General features: G+C 41.7%; 1 protein-coding gene across 14 annotated transcripts in view; it reads left to right on the top strand.

The window, feature by feature from the left end:
- The window catches only part of ndst2a (N-deacetylase/N-sulfotransferase (heparan glucosaminyl) 2a), a 287,537-nt gene that overhangs the window by 86,043 nt on the left and 181,070 nt on the right, over positions 1–20,424 (top strand). For 2 of the 14 annotated variants that reach the window (XM_069885366.1, XM_069885372.1), the window contains exon 2: positions 5,373–5,522. The exons of the other annotated variants lie outside the window; for them this stretch is intronic. The gene's annotated coding sequence lies outside the window, so the exon portion shown is untranslated. The remainder of the gene's footprint in view (positions 1–5,372; positions 5,523–20,424) is intronic. 14 annotated transcript variants of the gene reach the window in all.

Genomic DNA, 20,424 nt, shown 5'->3' with positions numbered 1-20,424 from the left:
AACAGCCGAGTTATTCCCCCCCCCAGCATTTTCTGTTTTTATTCCAGTAGGAAGGGCTTATTTAACATTTCTGATGTTCTTCCGTTCCACTAGAAATTAATTTAAATCTAAGTGATCCTTCTGTTGTGTGATTGCAGCAACATCCACTGACTGACGCAGTCACTCACATTGAGCAAGGTTCGCAGCCAAACCTGGGGTCACTGTATTCCTGTGGAAGGAAATCAAGACCTTGGATCGTTTTGCATTAACTCGATGATCGATATCTTGCGATTTTTCTGTGTGCTGTTGGTTTTCTGACCAAGTTGTCAGCAGGGAATGGAACTGAGTGGGAGAATGATGAGGAATAGCTTGACAGCCTATTTATGGACTTGGCAGTTTATCCTCTTTGAATTAACTATTGGAGTACCTCCTCGTTGACTGAGAAAATACTTTTTCGAATAATATGCTTTGTTTATTGTCCCTTTTTTTTCCCATAGCAGTTTGAAATTACTCTCTGGCTTGCTGAATTTAATGTGATTTGTTGTCTTTTTCTGCTCAATCCTTCTGAATGAGAATTTATTGTCATGAGCATGTCACAAAATTTGTGGTAGCATTGCAGTGCAAATATTGCTATAAGAAGGCGTGTCTGATGATGGTCTTGGGCTCAGCTGGAATGGGGCTACCTGTAAATTGGAGGAACAGCACGTCATATCCTGCCTGGGCACCTTCCAACTGGTTGGCATTAACAGCAGCCATTTTCACATTGGCCGTTCAGTGAACTAGTTAAAGAAGCCATTTTTTGCAGTTCAAATCGGTCCTCTTTAACCGGTTCTCTGGCCAGTAAATTCTAGGACAAGATGCTAGTGTGAAAGGGGCTAATGACTTCTCGGGTTTCTGTTAAAACAACTCCACCCCCCACCCCGGTCTCCTTTCCTCTAGTTCATTTGTGCTCTCGCACTCTTGATCTCTCTCGCTCCCATCCCCATCCCCGCCCCTTTTTCCTTGATGCGAGTCTTGTGGCACCAATGCCTCTTTCCTGATGGCAGCAGCGAGAACAGAGCGTTGCTGGGTGCTGTGGATCCTTGATGATTGCTGCTGCTCTCTGACAGCAGCGTTCCCGTAGATGTTCTCGATGGTGGGGAGGGTTTCGCCTGTGATCTCCTGGGCTGTGTCCACTACCTTTTTCAGGGCTTTATGCTCAGGGGTGTTGCAGATGGTGATGCAGCCAGACAGCACACTTTCCACCACACATCTGAGGATATTTGCCAGGGTTTCCAATATCATACCAAACGTCCACTGTCTGACAGTCAACCCTTGGCTCTAGAACTCCTTCCCTACTGACTTCTCCAGATTTTGACCCCCTGCTTCCCCCTTTAAAAGCTATCATGTTGGTGAGGTAATCCTCTTGGTCTGTTTTATAGCTGCAAAAGCCTATGAATTCAAGGAATGGTTGAAAGTTCTGCAGGGACAGCTATCTGATTTCACAGTGTTTCAAATCGATATCATGACCCAATGGTACACCCAGCAATTTACTTCAAGTGGAGAGCGGGTAGCATCCTCAGTGAGTTTAACACCTTGTGGCAATGTATGTGGAAAAGAAACAGCAAGACTGTCCTTCAACATGCAGCAATGAATCACCCAGCAGCCTAGAACAGGCAAGAGGCTATTCCACCCGTTGGGAAGATGATTCGTCATCCATCGCCCAAAGTCTGTCCTTGTCCTTCACAAATATCTGTGCTCAAGATCAACTTCAGTTAAGCAGCTAATGTAAATTTGCTATTGTGAAGTTGAATTCCAAAATGTCTCTCCCTCTGCATGTTGAGGGGCTTCCTGCATTGGCTTCATAGCCTATGTCCCTCATCACAGGTAAACACACAGAAATGCTGGAGGAACTCATCTGGTCTTGCAGCATCCATAGGAGGTTAAAAATATATTACCACCGTCAGTTATACATCTTTACCTCCTTTGGACGCTGCAAGACCAGCTGAGTTCCTCCAGCATCTCTTTCTTTTTACTATAACCACAGCATTCGTAGACTTTAATGTTTCACTTCCTAGTCACATATTCCCAAATCAGTAGAGATAGTTGCTCTCTCGATTCCTCTTAACAACTTGTAAACCTCCAAATTCCTCGCAGTGCAATCCCCATGAATTTACCAAGTCCTTTACCTGCTGAGTCTGTGCCATGTTGCTTCAGGACCAATTTTCCTTTCTTAGTTGATTTGGATTTCCTTGGCATTTGAGCCCTACCAGATATACCCAGTAGGCACGGGCGAAATCTCTCTGCCCCTTTGGACAACTGGTCCCCCAGTTGCTGATTGATGTTCCCAGAATGAAAACATGTCAACAAAACCAAACATAACTCTCTGCAGGAATTTCAGAAATCTTAGCAGTGATTACACTTGACATCCACTGAAGTGTGAGGAATACGTGTGGTAACTTGATCTGGTCCAATGCTGGGTTGCTCTTGGAACTCTTCTGATACAATTAGTTTTGCAAACCAAGTGTGATTTTAAATATTGATTAGAAGATGAATCCAAAACCAAAGTTTGTTTTTGAGGGGGGGGGGTGAGGGTGGGAAATGGAATTCATCTCCCTTTAATTTCCCTTGCTTGCTTTTGTGTCTGCTGCTGCCCTGCAGGCTCTCTGGACAATCCCAGAAGAACGTGTCTTTGAGGATGGTTTTGCAGCCTTGTGCTGAGCACCCCCACTTGACCCAAGGCGATCTCGTGGACGTCTCATTTACTATTCTCGCTGTTGATGAGAATGTTGAGGGGGCGGGGTGGGATCTTTTGAGTGGCATTCTTAACATGCAGCTCTAAATACGTCTCCCATCAGTGATTAGAATCTGAAGACTATGGTGTCGGGTTGCTTGTTGCTTTGTTTCTTTAGATTTTGGTGTGGATTGGAGGGGCTAAATGGCCTCTTTCTCTGCTGCTAATTTTTATGAAATTGAGAAGGGACTCTCTAGATTTGACCAACATTTGGTTTGCAGCAGAACTGAGACGGGCATTTTAGCTTCTCTGACCTGGGATGAGTTCTTGGTGCGAAAGAAAAGATTTGACCAATGATCTGACCTTCAGCAAAGTCGGTGACAAGTCGAGTTCCTCAGGGATCTGTTCTGGGGCCCCTGCCCTTTGGTGATGTTTATAAACAACCTGGACAAAGACATGGAGGGATGGGACAGTAAGTTTGCGGTTGAGGCGAAGGTTGAAGGTGCTGTGGGAAGTGTAGAAGGTTGTCGTAGGTGATAACAGGATATAGACAGGATGTAGAGTTGGGTGGAAATGTGGCAATGGGATTCAATTCGGATAAGTGTAAAGTGATGCAGTTTGGAAGCTTGAACTTGAAGGCAGAGTACATGGTTAATGACAGTGTTATGAGCAGTGTAGAAGATCAGAGGGATCTTGGGGTCTAAATCCGTAGATCTCTTCCTATGGGATGCTGGGCTTCATTAATCAAGGGATTGTGTTCAGGAGACATGAGGTAATGTTGCAGCTCCATAAAAATCTGGTTTAACTACATTAGGATTATTGTGTTCAGTTCTGGTCGCCTCATTACAGGCAGGATGTGGAGATGGTGCAGAGCAGGTTGCCTAGATTGGAGAATGTGTCTTATGAGGCAAGGTAAACCAAGCTTTCATCTTTGGGGTGGAGAAGCAATGAGAGGTGACCTAATAGAGGTCTACAAGATTATGAGAGGGATGGACAAGGAGGACAGCCAGCAAGCACCTTTGCCCATGAATGACAGAGAATATCTGTTTGAGCTGAGGGGAGGAAGGTTTAGGTGAGACATCAGGGGCAAGATTTATGCACAGAAGAGTGAGTGTCTGGAATTTATAGTTAGGGGTGACAGTGGTACAATTGAAAAAAACACTGTTAGACCGGCACATGAATGTTTAGTTTGTTAAGTCGGTTAATATAGGGCGGTACAATATCGTGGGCCTAAGGGCCTACACTGTGCTAAAATGTTCTGTGTTCTAAACCCATGTGGTCAGGTGAACTCGACTTGCCGGCTCTGCTCACACCATGTGCCTAGAAATTGTATCAGGTGATCTCTCGTGGCTGATCCAACAGCTCAAGCAAATGAAACACCGAATCTACAGGTGCTAGAATCTTGAGCAAACACTGAGTTTCTGTCGGGACCCGGGAGGTCATGAGGCATCCGTGGAGAGAAATGGTCAGTCAGCACTTTGGATTGGGACCCTTCATCGAGGCGTGGGAAGGAAATGGTTTTCTCCCCCACCTATTTCTACATTATTGTGTTGCCCAATAAATTGAATAAAATTTCAGTACAGGATTGGTGATCTTAGGTCGATGAACTCATGTTGTATACATAAACCCATCGGGGTTGTTGCTGAAGTTACAATTCTTATACATTTTAATTCCACCAGTGGCCTTGGCTTTTCCATATTTGTTATCACCTCTGAATCAGAATTTATTGTCATGAACATGTCACAAAATTTGTTGTTCTGCAACAGCATCACTGTAAAATCGCTTTAATTTACATTAAAAAAGATTCAATTAATGCAAAAGAAGAGAATGTGAGGACATGTTTGTGGTTCATTGTCCGTTTAGAAATCTGATGGCAGAGGGGAAGAAGCGGTTTTTGTACTCTTTTGCATGTGCCCAACGTTTGACCTGTTAGGTTACCTTGTGGTGAAAGTGTTTGGGATGGTGAAGGGTATGGAGGGGAGTTTTGGTTCAATTGAGAAGTCGTGCACTCAGAGACATTGTTGAAGAGCGATTGTAGAGGGTGCAAGCTGCAACTGTGTTGTGACAGTGCCGGGCATCAGTGAACGTTTAGTTCATTGGATGGGATTCTGATCATGTGGGCTATTGCATCCCTGGTCCTGTTGACCAGGAGAAAATGGAGATTATTCTATTGCATCCTGGCAAATGGTGGAAAGGCTGGAATGAATGGAGAGAAATATTCCAAGTGTTTTAAATATTTGAAAGCTTTGGATGCGATGTAGCAGCTTTCAAACTTTTTGTGTTTGGCTCTTGTTTTGCTTCCATGTGTTCTCTCTGGGGCCTGGAAGAGGGATTTTCCTACCGATGTAAGGTAGTAATATGCAAAATGTCATCTTTTTGAGCTCTGACATTATGTAGCACGATTGGCGTAGTGGTTAGCGCAACGCCTTTACAGAGCCAGTGATCGGGATTGGGGTTCGAATCCCGCGCCTCAGTAAGGAGTTTGTACATTCTATGTGTGTCTGAGTAGGTTTCATCTGAGGGCTCTGGTTTCCTCCCACCATTTGAAATGTTTCTGGGTATAGGTTAATTGGTGTAAATTGGGCGGCACAGACTCGTGGGCTGAAATAGCCTGTGTATCTAAATTTAATTTAAAATTGACATAAAATCACATGTAACCCTGAGATTCTTTTCCCTGCAGGCCAGGCAGAATTTCTACTTATTGGTAGTGCAAGATAAACTGTACTCAAGAAAATCTACATATACAAATGAGAAAAATATACAAAGAAGTGCAAACAAACTGACTCTGTAATCCTGAAAATAAATATTCAAAAATCAATAAAGTGCACAGGTGAGTCCTTAAATGAGTCCCTAATTGAGTTTGTTGTTGAGAAGTCTGATGGTGGAGGGGGAGCAGCTGTTCCTGATCCTGGTGGTGAGAGTCTTGTGGCACCGATACCTCTTTCCCGAGGGCAGCAGCGAGAACAGAGCGTGTGCTGGGTGGTGTGGATCCTTGATGATTTCTGCTGCTCTCCATTCCCTGCAGATGTTCTTGATAGTGGGGAGGGTTTTGCCTGTCATGTCCTGGGCTGTGTCCACTACCTTTTGTGGGTTTTCCACTCAGAGGTACTGGTGTCTCCATACCAGGTTGAGATGCAGCCAATCAACACACTTTCCACCACTCATCTGTAGAAATTTGCCAGGGTTTCCAATGTCATACCAAACTTTTTCAAACTCCTGAGGAAGTAGAGGCGCTGATGTGCTTTCTTCACCTTGATATTAGTTTTTTGGGTCCAGGAAAGATCCTCCAAGATGCTGACTCCCATAAATTTAAGTTTGTTCACCCTCTTCCCTCTGATTCTCCCAAAGATCAATGGATTGTATGCCTTTAAACATCATACACAGTGTCCATCTGCCTCTGCAATATGTGACATTTGGTGATGTACCTCCTGAAGACGGGTGAGAGGGAAGAAGGTACTTGGACCAGAGCATGCAGATGTTGTGCATTTTGCAAGGGCATTTTGAAGTGTTCTGTTCAAAACATAACTGGAGTTGTAGATCAATTGGGTGTAATTGGATTGCACGGGCTCGTGGGCTGGAAGGGCCTGTTACTGTGCCGTATGTTAAAATTTCAAAGATAAATTTAACTGTCAGATATAACAAACTCCATTTTCATGGGGCCTTTGGGTGGCCCGAGATTTTTCATTTTGACAATGACCCACAAAAGTATATTCGGTAGGTGAACAGAGAATGGTCATGAGGTAATTATTATCAAGCATCTTAAAGATGGAAAGAGAGATTACGTTATTTAGGGGGGAATTCATGAGCTTGGGTCCTTGGATGCTGGTTATGGAGTGATTAAAATCGGGAATGAGCAAGTTGTGAGTCTAACATAGTGATGCCAAGGAACCTGTACGAGTACTGCTTGGTAACCAGTTTGTGTGTATACAAATGCAGCCAGGAATAACTTCCTGGACTTGTTGGCTGCCAACTCCATCTGCACTGCATTTATTTCTCCAATGTGCCCATTAGCTGAACTGGTTGTTGTGGTTAAATTCGGGTGGTTTTGTCCTCCTCAGCATGAAAAGGTGGATATTTCAGGAAGTCGATCTTCCCTCTCTTCTCATCCCATCAGCTTCGTGTCCACCACTGGAGTAGATCCCCTCTCCTCTGCTTCATTGAAGATGCTATGGAAATGCAAGTAGTTGTTGCTGGCAAGTAGAATGTCACAGTTGAGGGGCATTTGGATTGGTGTACGGCGTCAAAGGAAAATGGATGTCTTTTCGCTAGTGACTTGTGTTTTCATCCATAATGATGGTTTATTGCCACACACCCAAGTACAAGAGATTTGGCTACATCAGGGAAGTAACAATGAATATCGAGAGAGAAAATAAAGATCAGAAAGATGGAAGTATTCACAGTTGCAAAGGTAAAATGCTGATTCCATAGTACAGACAGATCTTTGGTATTCCTGGAGTATTGGTTCAAGATACATTGTAAATAGAATTTGTTGATTTAATGCAGAATAAATGTACAAAGAGATGTGTTCCATTGTATATATTTTTATGAGAATTTTTAAAAAAATCAATTGGGGGAAGGTTTGAGGTGACAGAGGAGGAGTTACTGATGTAAATGAACTGCTGCAGAACTCCCGCCAGGTCCACAGTCCTACAGCAATAATAATGAGTTTGTTGTCATACACCATGTACATCTGCACCAAAATTCTTGTTTGCTATAACTGAACAGACAGGTGCAAAAACAGTACAGTAAAATCCCCGTTATCATAATTCAAGCAACCGGCCAAAAAAAAGTTTTAAAAGAAGTCCGTTTAAAATTGGCGCGCTTCACTGTTAGTTCACCAATCACATGACACACACATTTATCCGTAATCTCTACTAATTCCCTTAAGTGCTGAATTCCATGTAAACTAAGTGAAGTAAAAGAGACAATAATTCAAAGTAATACTGGTGCAAAAAAGGTAATGTTAAACAGTGCAGTGCTAAGTTGTGCGAATGTGATGATTGGGAAGGGAACTGGGTCTACTGATGACTGCATGGACGCATGTAATCCATGTAACGTGATTGCATTTTACGTGAGTTGTGCTCACTGTCAGCTATATTTATTGGTTACAGGTTAACCTAGAAAGTTGTTGATATTTTCCTGGGGTCGCTGTCTGTGGCCACAGTGTTGACCACAGTTTGAGATCCCAATGTTTCTCCAGTCCTGCCCACTTCTGGCTGGTATGCCACTCTACCTCAACCTTCATGAGAAACTGGTCTTCTGAATTACAAAGTAGTATTGATACCAGAGATGCTGGTGTGACTCACGGTTAAATGGAATTTAACTTGGTGGGATCGTAAAGATGCTTTCCAAGGGAAAGACTGAAAGAGTTTTCTGGGACCCGCACAAACGATCATATGTCCTTGGCGTGCAACTTGGCAGGTCTTACTAAACTGGAACGAGTTGATGCCAATAAATCCTTCCTCGCAACTATTTATGTAGAGCATGGTCTAAATTTGTATGAAAATCCTTCACCCAGTTAAGCACAGTTTTCGCCAGAAATAGATCCTCCTCATTCAGCCTGCTGCTCAGTGGGGCAAGTTATATCTGCTGCTGGTCTCAATCTTCATTCGAGTCCTTTGGGAAGAGATTTGGCCCAGTTCCAAACAGTGCCTCACCTCATGATTCTTGGCATGAAACCAATGCCAAGATTAGAGCTTCTAGTAAACTTAAACATTGCACGGTTATGTTTAGGGAGTAATTCTTTGAAATTATTTTTGTTTTTCTGAATGGAGCACTTGATTGAAATGTGTGTCCTGTGCTGGTTAGGACTTCTGGGCAACATCTCCTGGTTTCCCTGAGAATGGGAATGGAAATCTTAGACTAGTTTTGATCACTTGTGATCAATCTCTCTGCTTTGAATTGATAACATTGCCTCTCTCCTCAGGTGCTTTCTGATCTACTTTAATTATCCTCCGAGAATCTCTTCTTTCTACAGCGTGGGCACGGCAGGTTGAATTTATCCCTCTCCTTTCTGCATATGTGTGCTCATTTGTACTCGTGCTGTGCGACTGAAGCCTCAAGGTTATTTGAATATTGAATAGTGATGTGTAATATTTCTTGGCTCTGGCGGAGGGAGGGTCGTGGTGATTTACACTGCACATGAATGGTCCTTTAACCTAGCTATTCTCAACGGAGGCCTTAAAGTTCACCAGCAGGCCATAGCACATTTAATGGGGCCACGGACTGAGATCGTAAAATATTTTTAATATAGTCAGTAGGAGAGAAGTACAGAAGAAACCAACTATATCAACTAGGGGGGGCACAGTTAGTGTGGTGGCTAGCGCCACATCACTATAGCACCATCGATCGAGACGGGTTCGAATCCTGTGCTGTTAAGGAGTTTGTGCATTCTCCCTGTGTCTGCATGGGATTTCCCCAGGGGCTCTGGTTTCCTCCCACCATTCGAAACATACCGGGGATTGGAAGTTAATTAGGTGTAATTGGGCAGCACGGGATCATGGAGCGAAAGGGCCTGTTATCATGCTGTATATCTAAATTAAACTAGACTGCATCACAGGGAAGGAGGACCGTAAACTTTGGAGTCTCAAGGTGGCCAGAAGCCACTAAAAGTTGAGAATGGCAGCTTTAACCCACCGAGTCAACGTCAACCATTTAAATTAATCCTATTCTCTCACATTCCCATCAACTCCCCATATTTGCCCACACATGTTACAGCCACCATTCCAATCCCTGCATCCCCCCACATTGTGGGAGGAAATCAGAGCTCCCAGGGGAAAGCCATATGGTCACAGGAAAAAAAACGTGGAAACTCCACAGAGACAGTACCTGAGGTCAGGATTATTCAGGGAGTAGATTTAGGACGGAAATGAGGAGGAACTGCTTTTCCCAGAGGGTGGTGAATCTGTGGAATTTGCTGCCCATTGAAGCAGTGGAGGTGACCTGAGTAAATATACAGGTATACCCCGTTTGACAAATTCACTCGCTTTACGAAAATTCACTTTTACAAAGAAACCTGTGTTCGCTTTTATGAAAGGATTTGAATGGGTTTTTGCTTTTATGAAAATAGCCTTCAAGATAGTGAACTTTATGCCATTTTGGCTTACAAAAGGCTTCATAGGAACACTCTAGTTTCATAAAGCGGGGTATACCCGTATTAAAGGCAGACTCCTATTTCTTATGTTGCCATGCGTCAGTGCTGTATTGAGAAAACAAAACTGATGACGCGGTATTTATTTGGTCTGAAGACGATTAGGTTTTTGTGATGTTGGTGTACTTGGAAGACCTGTTTGGAGTTGACAACATTGACCATTATTTTCCTTTGCATGCACCTCCATGAGTGCTGTGGGCTCTGAAATATAATTATTGTTGTTATTCTGTGGAATTGGTTTTAAAAATGATTTTGATTTTTGTTGGAAGCCCACCTTTTCGAGGGTGCAGAACACTGCATGATTAACCCAACATTTTAATTGGTTCAATGGGCGAGTCTGAATAACTAAAAAATCATGGTATTTTTGTAGGATTGATACGAGGTGAGAGTTTGGAAATAAAAATAGAAAATGCTGGTCAGGCAGCATCTGTGGAGAGAGAGAAATGGAAACCTTTTAGGTCTGAGACTGTCATAACAGGGAAAGAGTGGGAAAATAATTAATGTTCCAGTCACAGAGAATGTGGAGGATGGAAAGAGAGAACAGAGGTAATCTCTCTGATCTTCTGGCCATCCATCTCATAGGGATGATGATGGTTCCTTTCAGTCAGTTTGTGGGGTTTGGTGTGAGGATACCCACTCCTCAGAAAGGAACAGCATGGGCGTTAATGGATTTAGGTGAATAGGGGGTTGCACATATCCAGTCCTACCCTCTCGACATCCCCTCCCGGATCCAGTGGCATGATGAGGAAGTTCTGTTGCAGTGAATGGCCAGTCCAATCTTTGAGGTAAGGGATGCCCTTCCTGCACTCCACGGCACGTGTTTGCTGATGGACATTTACCCTACAAGAGGGTTCATCTTTCCTTTGACAGGTCTTGTTTTACATCCTGCAGGGATTTTAGCCACCCTCTTCACCAGGCAAGCCTGATGGGGAAGCCGGTTTAGTTGCTGATCACCCGAACATGCGACAGGTAGTATTGGGTTACATGGTAGCAGTAGCACTCAGATAAGTGACCAAACTATAATATATCTCTGATAGGATGAGACCAAAAAAGCTCGGAAGTGCTCAGCAAGGTAAGTATTCCCTCTGGTCCAGTCCTGACCAAAATTAGCCAATACCTTGGAGCAATGCTATCATGATCTTTATGCATCAGAATCTGCATTTATTTTCATGAACAAGTTACAGAACTTGTTCTTTTGTGGCACCATCATGGTGCAAACATTCATATAAACCACCTTACAAAAATAAATAAAAATGGTGCACAAAAAGGCAAAGTGAGGCAGGGTATCTGGTTCATTGATCATTCAAGAATCTGATGACAGAGGGGAAGAAGATGTGCCACTGAGTGCTCATCTACAGGCCTCTGTACCTCCTTCTTGATGGTAGCAGAGTAAAGAAGGCATGGCCTGGGTGTGGTGGTCCTTTTATTACAAAGAACCGGTTGTGCCGACCCACTCCACACAAATCTCACCCTTCCCTCCCCTACACCCTAAAACCCTCCATTTTTCTTCCAGACACGTGCCTGTTTTAAGAGTCGAATGTCCTCCTCCACCATCCTGGCAATGCATTTCCAGTTGTCTCTCCTCTACTCATCTCAAACAGATGTCCTCTGGTGTGGGCCAAAAGTGCTGGCTCTTCTCATTATCTATGCCTCTCCCCTGTTGTCACCTCTCGTTCTCAGTTACTGCACAGAGTGAAGCCTGAAGCCTTGATGAGCTGGAATATCTCTGGTGATGATCGGTACGTCCACCCTCTCAGTCCAATATTCTGAGCTTTGCTGTCCCTTTATCGTAAGCTTCAGTCCACAACATCATGCGCAGAAGTTGGGTTTGTGGAGAAGACCGGGTAGTGGGGAAAATGGATCAACTCATGATTAAATGGCGGAACAGACTCTGGGCTGAATGGCCTATTAACAACTATCTTGTTTCTGTTCTGAGCCAAGAGTACTGTAATGGTCTCGGACAGGGCTGTGTGTTCAGTGGTGGCAAAATAGGAAAAGAAAGGCTAAATGTAGGATGTTATAGGTGAGATATCTTTAAATAAGATTCCTTTTTGCTTCATAAACCAAGAAAATTTCACAACTCAAGATTTTTTAAAATTTTTTTTTATTTTTCACACCATAAACCACATTGACCATGATACATACATTTTCCTTTTCAAATATATACAATGTCATTTTCTCCCCACCCCCCTCCTCCCGTCCCACCCTCCCTACCTCCCCCCCCATCCATTTAAAGTACAAAATCTAAGATACATTAAACCAGTCAAACAATGTTGTCATTCAATAAAAATAAACAAGAAATTCCACTGAGTCAATTCTTTTCATTTCCTTCTCCTTTCGTTAATTTAGGTAGTGAATGTCCCCGGTAGGTTTTCTCTATTGTGTTTCATGTAAGGCTCCCATATTTGTTCAAATATTTCAATATTATTTCTTAAACTATATGTTATTTTTTCTAATGGAATACATTTATTCATTTCTATATACCATTGTTCTATTTTCAAATTATCTTCCAATTTCCAGGTTGGCATAATACATATTTTTGCTATGGCTAGAGCTATCTTAACAAATCTTTTTTGTGCACCATCCAAATCAATTCCGTATTCTTTGTTTTTTATGTTACTTAGGAGGAAGATCTCTGGATTTTTTGGTATATTGTTTTCTGTAATTTTATTTAATATTTGGTTTAGATCTTCCCAAAATTTTTCTACTTTCTCATATGTCCAGATTGCATGAATTGTTGTTCCCATTTCTTTTTTACATCGAAAACATCTATCAGATACTGTTGGGTCCCATTTATTTAACTTTTGAGGTGTAATGTATAGCCTGTGTATCCAGTTATATTGTATCATACGTAACCTCGTATTTATTATATTTCTCATCGTTCCAGAACATAACTTCTCCCATGTTTCCTTTTTTATCTTTATATTTAAATCTTGTTCCCATTTTTGTTTAGTTTTACCATTTGTTTCCTCATTCTCCTTTTCTTGCAGTTTAATATACATATTTGTTATAAATCTTTTGATTTTTTTTTCTTTTCTTTTTTTAAATTTTTTATTTTTCACACCATAAATCACAATAGCCATGATATACACTTTTTCTTTTCCACACATTTACAGTGACTTTTTCTCCCTCCCCCCTCCCTCCTCCCAAGCCACCCCCCCATCCCTCCCCCCTCTCATCCATTTTAGTTATACAATCTAGGTTGCATTAATTCAGTTAGACAATGTTGTCATTCAACAAAAATACACCAGAAATTCTACTGAGTCCATTTTTTTCTTCTCTTCTCCTTCCATCAACTTAGGTAATGTTTGTTCCCGGTAGGTTTTCGCTATTGTATTTAATGTAAGGCTCCCATACTTGTTCGAATATTTCAATATTATTTCTTAAACTATATGTTATTTTTTCTAATGGAATACATTTATTCATTTCTATATACCATTGTTGTATTTTCAAATTATCTTCCAATTTCCAGGTTGACATAATACATTTTTTTGCTACAGCTAGGGCTATCTTAACAAATCTTTTTTGTGCATCCTCCAAGTCAATTCCAAATTCTTTATTTTTTATGTTACTTAGGAGAAAGATCTCTGGATTCTTTGGTATATTGTTTTCTGTTATTTTATTTAATATCTAATTGAGATCATCCCAAAATTTTTCTACTCTCTCACATGTCCAGATTGCATGAATTGTTGTTCCCCTTTCTTTTTTACATCGAAAACATCTATCAGATACTGTTGGGTCCCATTTATTTAACTTTTGCGGTGTAATGTATAGTCTGTGTAACCAATTATATTGTATCATACGCAGCCTCGTATTTATTGTATTTCTCATCGTTCCAGAGCATAACTTCTCCCATGTTTCCTTTTTTATCTTTATATTTAAATCTTGTTCCCATTTTTGTTTAGTTTTACCATTTGTTTCCTCATTTTCCTTTTCTTGCAGTTTAATATACATATTTTTTATAAATCTTTTGATTAACATTGTATCTGTAATCACATATTCAAGGTTACTTCCCTCTGGCAAACTCAAACTGCTTCCTAATTTATCCTTCAAGTAGGATCTCAATTGGTAATATGCCAGCGCTGTATCTTGAGTTATATTGTACTTATCTTTCATTTGTTCAAAGGATAAGAATCTATTTCCTGAAAAACAATTTTCTATTCTTTTGATCCCTTTTTTCTCCCATTCTCTAAAGGAAAGGTTATCTATTGTAAAAGGGAGTAACTTATTTTGCATCAATATTAGTTTTGGTAATTGGTAATTTGTTTTATTCCTTTCTACATGAATCTTTTTCCAAATATTGAGTAGATGATGTAATATTGGAGAACTCCTATGTTGTACCAATTTTTCATCCCATTTATATAATATGTGTTCAGGTATCTTTTCCCCTATTTTATCTAATTCTAATCTAGTCCAATCTGGCTTTTCCCTTGTTTGATAAAAATCTGATAGGTCTCTTAATTGTGCGGCTCGATAATAATTTTTAAAGTTTGGCAGTTGTAAGCCTCCTTGTTTATACCATTCTGTTAATTTATCTAGTGCTATCCTCAGTTTCCCCCCTTTCCATAAAAATTTCCTTATTATTTTCTTTAACTCCTTGAAAAATTTCTCTGTCAAGTGCATTGGCAATGCCTGAAATAGGTATAATATCCTTGGGAAAATGTTCATTTTAATACAGTTTATCCTTCCTATAAGTGTTAATGGTAAATCTTTCCAATGCTCTAAATCGTCCTGTAATTTTTTCATTAGTGGATAATAATTGAGTTTATATAGATGGCCAAGATTTTTATTTATTTGTATACCTAGGTATCTTATTGCTTGCATTTGCCATCTGAATGGTGATTCCTTCTTAAATTTTGAGAAATCCGCATTATTCATTGGCATTGCTTCACTTTTAATCTGGTAACCCGACACTTCTCCATATTCCTTCAATTTCTTATATAATTCTTTTATTGATAGTTCTGGTTCTGTAAAATATACTATAACATCATCCGCAAATAAACTGATTTTATATTCCTTGTCTTTTATTTTTATCCCTTTTATATTATTTTCTGTTCTTATCAATTCTGCTAGTGGTTCTATAGCTAACGCGAACAATAAGGGTGATAGTGGGCATCCCTGCCGTGTTGACCTGCGTAAGTTAAATTGCTTTGATATATATCCATTTACTGTCACTTTCGCCAATGGCCCCTTATATAATGCTTTAATCCAATTAATATACTTCTCTGGTAAACGGAATTTTTGCAATACTTTGAATAAGTAATTCCATTCTACTCTGTCAAAGGCCTTCTCTACGTCTAAAGCAACTGCTACTGTTGGCGCTTTACTCCCTTCTACTGCATGAATTAAGTTAATAAATTTACAAATATTGTCTGTTGTGCGTCTTTTTTTAATAAATCCAGTTTGGTCTAGATTTACCATTTTAGGTACATACTCTGCTAATCTGTTTGCTAATAGTTTAGCTATTATCTTATAATCTGTGTTAAGTAAAGATATTGGTCTATATGACGCTGGTGCGAGTGGATCTTTCCCTTGCTTTAGTATTACTGTAATTATTGCTGTTTTACATGAGTCTGGTAAGCTTTGTGTTTTATCAATCTGGTTGATTACTTCCAGGAGGGGAGGAATTAATAAATCTTTAAATGTTTTATAGAATTCTATTGGGAATCCATCCTCTCCTGGTGTTTTATTATTTGGTAATTTTTTTATTATCTCTTGTATTTCTACTATATCAAATGGTTCTGTTAATTTATTTTGTTCCTTTATTTGTAATTTTGGTAGTTCAATTTTGGTTAAAAATTCATCTATTTTCCCTTCTTTCACTTCGTTTTCAGTTTGGTATAATTGTTCATAGAATTCTCTAAAGTTTTCCTTGATCTCCGTTGGATTATATGTGATTTGTTTGTCTTTTTTCCATTTTCTTAGCTTGTTCTGTCTTAAGTTGCCATGCTAGAATTTTGTGCGTTTTTCCCCAAATTCATAATATTTCTGTTTTGTCTTCATTATGTTCTTCTCCACCTTATAAGTTTGTAATGTTTCATATTTTATTTTTTTATCTGCCAATTCTCTTCTTTTAGTTGTATCTTCCTTCATTGCTAATTCTTTTTCTATATTTACTATTTCCCTTTCCAACTGCTCTGTTTCCTGATTATAGTCCTTCTTCATCTTGGTTACATAACTTATTATTTGCCCTCTAATGAACGCTTTCATTGCATCCCATAGTATGAACTTATCTTTCACTGATTCCGTATTTATTTCAAAGTACATTTTAATTTGTCTTTCAATGAATTCTCTAAAATCCTGCCTTTTAAGTAGCATGGAGTTTAATCTCCATCTATACATTCTTGTAGGGATGTCCTCTAACTCTACTGTCAATATCAAGGGCGAATGGTCCGATAATATTCTAGCTTTATATTCTGTTTTTCTTACTCTATCTTGCATACGAGCTGATAACAAAAATAGGTCTATTCTTTAGTATGTTTTATGTCTACCCGAGTAATATGAATATTCCTTTTCATTTGGGTGTTGTTTTCTCCATATATCCAAAAGTTGCATTTCTTCCATTGATTTAATTATAAATTTGGTTACTTTGTTCTTTCTGTTAATTTTTTTCCCAGTTTTGTCCATATTTGAATCCAAATTCAGGTTGAAATCCCCTCCTATTAATATGTTCCCTTGCGTATCTGCTATCTTCAAAAAAATATCTTGCATAAACTTTTGATCTTCTTCGTTAGGTGAATATACATTGAGTAGATTCCAAAACTCCGAATATATCTGACATTTTATCATTACATATCTCCCTGCTGGATCTATTATTTCCTCTTCTATTTTAATTGGCACATTTTTACTAATTAATATAGCTACTCCTCTTGCTTTTGAATTATATAACGCTGCTGTTACGTGTCCTACCCAATCTCTCTTTAATTTCTTGTGCTCCAATTCAGTTAAATGTGTTTCTTGCACAAATGCTATATCAATTTTTTCTTTTTTCAGTAAATTTAGCAGTTTCTTCCTTTTAATTTGGTTATGTATTCCATTAATATTTAAAGTCATATAGTTCAGCGTAGCCATTTCATACTTTGTTTATCTTCCCTTTCCATTTCTCCATCATCACCTTTCCTTCTTATCCATTTCTGCTTTCTTGTTTTGAACACTTTATAAGACAATATTTCTAAAACATCAAACATTTTCCTTATTCTCCTATTTAAAACTTCTTTAACCCCATTCTCCCCTCCCCCTCCTGAGTTGCCCTTTATCCCTTGTCGGGCAACCACATCTCCTCTCTCCATTTGGATTTGCGAATTCACTCGCAAACGTCAACTGATTTTGTAGTGACCGTAACTCATCCCCACCCAGCCCCCCCCAGAAAAGATTTCAATTTTCATACGTAACAAAGGTCACTCTTTTAATTCCCTCCTTATTCCCTCTATTCCCTTTCCCTCCCTTATTAATTCTTGTCTATACTCTATATATTTTCCTCTAAATACGGATACATTCATGTATCTTTCTTTCTTTCTTTCTTCTTTGGCTTGGCTTCGCGGACGAAGATTTATGGAGGGGGTAAAAAGTCCACTTCAGCTGCAGGCTCGTTTGTGGCTCACAAGTCCGATGCGGGACAGGCAGACACGATTGCAGCGGTTGCAAGGGAAAATTGGTTGGTTGGGGTTGGGTGTTGGGTTTTTCCTCCTTTGCCTTTTGTCAGTGAGGTGGGCTCTGCGGTCTTCTTCAAAGGAGGTTGCTGCCCGCCAAACTGTGAGGTGCCAAGATGCACGGTTTGAGGCGTTATCAGCCCACTGGCGGTGGTCAATGTGGCAGGCACCAAGAGATTTCTTTAGGCAGTCCTTGTACCTTTTCTTTGGTGCACCTCTGTCACAGTGGCCAGTGGAGAGCTCGCCATATAATACGATCTAGGGAAGGCGATGGTCCTCCATTCTGGAGACGTGACCCATCCAGCGCAGCTGGATCTTCAGCAGCGTGGACTCGATGCTGTCGACCTCTGCCATCTCGAGTACTTCGACGTTAGGGGTGTAAGCGCTCCAATGGATGTTGAGGATGGAGCGGAGACAACGCTGGTGGAAGCGTTCTAGGAGCCGTAGGTGGTGCCGGTAGAGGACCCATGATTCGGAGCCGAACAGGAGTGTGGGTATGACAACGGCTCTGTATACGCTTATCTTTGTGAGGTTTTTCAGTTGGTTGTTTTTCCAGACTCTTTTGTGTAGTCTTCCAAAGGCGCTATTTGCCTTGGCGAGTCTGTTGTCTATCTCATTGTCGATCCTTGCATCTGATGAAATGGTGCAGCCGAGATAGGTAAACTGGTTGACCGTTTTGAGTTTTGTGTGCCCGATGGAGATGTGGGGTGGCTGGTAGTCATGGTGGGGAGCTGGCTGATGGAGAACCTCAGTTTTCTTCAGGCTGACTTCCAGGCCAAACATTTTGGCAGTTTCCGCAAAGCAGGACGTCAAGCGCTGAAGAGCTGGCTCTGAATGGGCAACTAAAGCGGCATCATCTGCAAAGAGTAGTTCACGGACAAGTTTCTCTTGTGTCTTGGTGTGAGCTTGCAGGCGCCTCAGATTGAAGAGACTGCCATCCGTGCGGTACCGGATGTAAACAGCGTCTTCATTGTTGGGGTCTTTCATGGCTTGGTTCAGCATCATGCTGAAGAAGATTGAAAAGAGGGTTGGTGCGAGAACACAGCCTTGCTTCACGCCATTGTTAATGGAGAAGGGTTCAGAGAGCTCATTGCTGTATCTGACCCGACCTTGTTGGTTTTCGTGCAGTTGGATAATCATGTTGAGGAACTTTGGGGGACATCCGATGCGCTCTAGTATTTGCCAAAGCCCTTTCTTGCTCACGGTGTCGAAGGCTTTGGTGAGGTCAACAAAGGTGATGTAGAGTCCTTTGTTTTGTTCTCTGCACTTTTCTTGGAGCTGTCTGAGGGCAAAGACCATGTCAGTGGTTCCTCTGTTTGCGCGAAAGCCGCACTGTGATTCTGGGAGAATATTCTCGGCGACACTAGGTATTATTCTATTTAGTAGAATCCTAGCGAAGATTTTGCCTGCAATGGAGAGCAACGTAATTCCCCTGTAGTTTGAGCAGTCTGATTTCTCGCCTTTGTTTTTGTACAGGGTGATGATGGTGGCATCACGAAGATCCTGAGGCAGTTTACCTTGGTCCCAACAAAGCTTGAAAAACTCATGCAGTTTGGCATGCAGAGTTTTGCCGCCAGCCTTCCAGACTTCTGGGGGGATTCCATCCATACTTGCTGCTTTGCCACTTTTCAGTTGTTCGATTGCCTTATATGTCTCATCCAGGGTGGGAACCTCATCCAGCTCTAGCCTTAGGGGCTGTTGAGGGAGCTGGAGCAGGGCGGAATCTTGGACTGAGCGGTTGGCACTGAAAAGAGATTGGAAGTGTTCTGACCATCGGTTGAGGATGGAGATCTTGTCGCTGAGGAGGACTTTGCCGTCTGAGCTGCGCAGCGGGCTTTGGACTTGGGGTGAGGGGCCGTACAGAGCCTTTAGAGCCTCGTAGAAACCCCTGAAGTCGCCAATGTCCGCGCTGAGCTGTGTTCGTTTGGCGAGGCTAGTCCACCACTCATTTTGGATCTCCCGGAGTTTGCGCTGAAGATGGCTGCATGCGCGACGGAAGGCTTGTTTCTTCTCTGGACAGGACGGCTTTGTAAGGTGAGCCTGGTGGGCAGCTCGCTTCTTTGCCAGCAGCTCCTGGATTTCCTGGCTGTTTTCGTCAAACCAGTCCTTGTTTTTCCTGGAGGAGAAGCCCAGTACCTCTTCAGTGGATTGCAGTATGGTAGTCTTCAACTGATCCCAGAGGGTTTCAGGGGACGGGTCCGTGAGGCGGGTTGCAACGTCGAGCTTTGCTTTGAGGTTTGCCTGGAAGTTTCCTCTCGCTTCGTCTGACTGCAGGTTTCCAACATTGAACCTCTTTCTGGGGGCTTTATTGTTCCTGGGCTTTGGCTTGAAGTGAAGGTTGAGCTTGCAGCGAACCAGCCGGTGGTCAGTGTGGCATTCCGCGCTAGGCATGACCCTGGTGTGGAGCACATCTTGTTTTTCACTTTCTCGCACCAGGATGTAGTCCAGGAGGTGCCAGTGTTTGGATCGGGGATGCATCCAGGTGGTCTTAAGGCTGTCCCTCTGCTGAAAAAGGGTGTTTGTAATGACAAGTCGCCGTTCTGCGCAGAGCTCCAACAGGAGGCGCCCATTGTCGTTGCACTTGCCGACGCCATGCTTGCCCAGGATTCCTGGCCAGGTTTCTGAGTCTTTGCCGACACGAGCGTTGAAGTCGCCCAGGATGACAACCTTGTCGGCTGTAGGGGTACGTTGGATGAGGTTGCGCAGGTCGGTGTAGAACTTGTTCTTTTCTGCTGGTTCCGCCTGGAGGGTTGGAGCATAGACACTGATGAGGGTGATGTGACGCTTGTTTTGAAGTGGGAGTCGCATGGACATGATTCGGTCCGAGAGGCCTGTCGGAAGGTTTTCGAGTTTGGAGGCAATGAAGCTCTTGACCATGAAGCCTACACCAGATAGGCGTCGTTCATCCGAAGGCTTGCCAGACCAGTAGAGTG

This window comes from Narcine bancroftii, chromosome 6 (genome assembly GCF_036971445.1).
Source record: "Narcine bancroftii isolate sNarBan1 chromosome 6, sNarBan1.hap1, whole genome shotgun sequence".
Lineage (NCBI taxonomy): Eukaryota > Metazoa > Chordata > Chondrichthyes > Torpediniformes > Narcinidae > Narcine > Narcine bancroftii.
This window is presented reverse-complemented; position numbering and strand designations above follow the sequence as displayed.